This window comes from Lepidothrix coronata, unplaced genomic scaffold (assembly GCF_001604755.1).
Source record: "Lepidothrix coronata isolate B3197 unplaced genomic scaffold, Lepidothrix_coronata-1.0 Scaffold98, whole genome shotgun sequence".
NCBI classification, from domain to species: domain Eukaryota; kingdom Metazoa; phylum Chordata; class Aves; order Passeriformes; family Pipridae; genus Lepidothrix; species Lepidothrix coronata.
The window spans coordinates 2,202,559-2,206,061 of record NW_016690278.1 but is presented as its reverse complement, the minus strand read 5'-3'; positions in this window follow the sequence as shown (position 1 = coordinate 2,206,061).

Here is a 3,503-nt window from a genome sequence, read left to right as displayed (position 1 = left end):
AAGAAGAAATTCATTTGGGGAATGCCGAATGCATATTGGAGAAGAAAACTTGACCCGTCTGTTGTGGTTTAGGAGTGGTATTCCCCAGTTTAGTGTTTCCACTGAGACTCTCCAAACCACATGTCACTCACTCACTTCCCTCTTCCCCTCCCCTTGCAGCAGGCTGGAGAGGAGAATTGGAGGCATAAAAAGGTAAAGATCACAGGTTGATATAAGACCAATTTACTGGAAACAGCAATGAGATGGGAAAATTAAGAGTAAAGGCAACAATATTAATAACAAAGTAGACAAGAGAGGCAAACAATTCACATGTGAACCTTCGCCAGCAGAGCCTGACAATACCTGACTGCTCACTTCCCACTATGTGACCTTCCCCGTCCCTGAAAAATGATGTGGATGGTATAGGATAACCTCCTGGTCCTAGCTATGCCCCCTCCTGGCTACTGCAGAAATTAGCTCTGTCCTGGCCAGAGCCAGGACACTCTCTTGCATAACAACATTGGGGCACATGCAGGAGAAACAAAACCAAAAAAAGTGCAGATTTGTAAATGGGCCCTGCTAGACTGTGAGGGTGAGGTTCACTAGAGGGTCCTTTTGAAGGCAGGTTAGAACATGCTTAGCAGACCTCTTGTTATTATGGAGTGCAGTGGTTTAAATGGCAAAGAAGTGACTTTTGGTTTCTTTTTCCTCTGGCTTTTAGCATATTCTGGTTGCTGTAGACTCCAGTTAAATTGCTGAGCTCAAAAAGAAATTACTCCTGTTTAATGCATTTTCCAGCTTTGACACGGAAACTGGATAATTCCTCTTCAAAGTCATTGCAGAGAAGACGATTTGAAGCAATAGAAAAAATCAAAAAATGAACTGCAAAAATGATAATTTTTTTTATTATTTATTCTCTATTTCCATGTATACTTGTTAATGGATTAGGGTATATTTTTAAGTCTCATCTGGGCTTATCAAATGCAGTTTTTCACTGCATTTTTTAGTCATTTAACCTTTGTTGAGCTTGGAGCACTCTTGGTGAGACTGCTGAGGCATGCCCATTAGTTTACCCAGAATTTTTAGGTTCTGCTCAAGTTTTAATTAATGCCATTTTGCTCTGTTAGTTTACACTTTTTAAGCATCCCAGGCGCCCATGTAAAAATGCGCATTTTGGAGGCCAAGCGAAAAATGCGATCCTGTTGTGAAAGGCTCCTGTCCTCCCTTGGGAATAGGATCATCTACCAAGCAGTACTGTAATATCTGGTGACATTATAAAGTGGAGATTCTCAGGAGGCTTCAGCAGTGCATCTCCTTGGGTGGGAGCATTGAGAGTCTGGCAGAGTGGTACCCTGCACCCTGCCCTTCTTTGCTGAAGTGCTTGCCTTTAGGAGAAATCAGTGCTTGACCTCAGCAACTCAGGAGCTTTGGTTACGGTAGGTAAGGATACTCTGCTGGTTTCCAGCCCTCCTCTGGGACTCAGCATGCACCAGAACTGCGTTTCAGTGAGCAGCCCTGCAGCTTCCTGGGGGTGCTCAGTGTAAGCAGGAGTTACTGGCAGCTGCCACGAGCATGTGTGCGTGCAAGCAAGCCTTTGCAGTGATGCAGGGAGGCATCATCCTTCCTTGTCAGCCTTCCTGCTGCAGTGTGCAGCCATCACTCGGGCAAAGCCTCTGCCTGAAGACTGAGAGGAGAGATGCAAAGAGGGGAGCAGGATGGGGCCAACAGCTCCTCACTTCCCCCCTCTTGTGGTGCAGACAGTGGTTGTGGAGGGACCCACCCTACTCTGAAGCACTGCTGTTGCTCACCCTCGAAGGCCTGAACCAACTTATGTCCCCAGCTAAGGAAGGAGAGACAGGAGAGGGCCTCACTGATCTGCACCCGACAGCAGAGAGGTGAGGGAGAAGTGGAAAATTGCCTTCCCCACTCAGCAACCAAAGAAGGTGAGGTACTCTCCTGAAGCCAAAACCACACTCTCCTCCATGAGTCATCAGGACGCAGGGGTCTGGTTGAGGTGGTTTTCATTCGTCAGTGGCTGCGAAAGAGACTCTCTGGACTGGCTGTGTGTTTGTGTGCATCTTGCAGATAAATCACGCATGGACCACTGAACATGACTACAGCTTCCAAATCCAGTATTTATGTTGTGTCTTTATTTGATGTAGAGAGATAAGTCAGCCAGCAGAGTGATTAATGCAGTGGAGCTATGGGGGAATGCCGTTCTGTTGCGACGCTGGCTCAGGCAGTTTTTCATCTGTAGCCAGTCACTTGTAGATGGTTACCAGAAGCTTTCTAAGGGTTAGTAAACAGCTGGTCGCTTTAATGCTTTCCCTCCGATCCCATGTGCTCCCAGTCTGTCCATGTCAAGGGGCTCTCCTGGAGCTCAGTGCTCGACACAACCATGGTTTGAGCCAGAGTTTGGCCTAGCAGCCCTCCAGAGACTGGAATTGTGCAGTGACTTTGCACAGCTCCAGTGCGTTGGAGTAACAAGGCTGGTTGCTCTTCTGACTTGAAACAGCCAAAATTTTTGCCTTTCTCCAGTGGGGAAATGAAGTTGATTAGAGCAGGCCATTCAGTGAGGAGGTGGCAGTGGAGAAGGCTAAAGGTGACACAGTTATCACCAGGCTTCTTGAAGGCATTGTGTGGCCACGTTCTCCTCTAAAGCAGTGAAGGCTTTTCTCTGCAGATGGCATACTGCTTACTGTGTCTGCATTCGCCATTCCTAAATGAATTTTGGTCTTATTGCAGTTAGTCTGACAGCTCCTCCTACTTTTCTGTCATGCTGCTCCTGTCTGTCATCTTAGCACCTCAGCTGCTTCTGTATAACAGGTCTGTTTCCTTCCATGCTTGCAGAAATCCAGAAAATTTGGCTGTCCCATCTTGCATTGAGAAAACCTGCTCTGAAGCAGTGCTGCGTTGAGTGGATAACCCCGTGAACAGCTTTTCACTCTGCTTGTCGGTAGCCTGTGTTTCCAGCCACAGTTATAGCTGGGAGGTGTGAGACCGAGTTTTAGACTGCTGTGATCCTCTAGTGTTACGCTGCAGGGATGCGAAGTACCCCCTCCCACACTCAGACCAAACACTTGCAACATTCCGAGCCTTCTAGTATCCAGGTTGTTGGAAACACTGTCTGCTTTTGCAGAGGCAAAGGCAGTATACACAGCTTATGTCAAGTACTCTTTTGGCTTGATGCTTGTTTAAAGTTTCCCCAGTATTGCTCTCCCCAGGCTCTGGGACATCACATCTGCTCTGAGAGGGCAGTTAATAAGTGCATATTTCTCACAAGAGCACAACCATTGCTCCCCAGCATGTGTTCCCAGCATCCGATATCTAGGCTGCCTAGAGGGATGAACTGTAGAAGCTTTTTCACAAAGAGCTAGTCAGTAGCTTGTGCTTTTTAAAGGATATTTTTAGCGCATATAGAATCAGTACGCCTGGCCTCTCCTCTCTCCCAGCAGGGTAGTATAGGGAGCTGCTTCATCTGGAGCTTCACGGTGGGGACCTGAGCTCCGGGAAGCTGTCAGAGA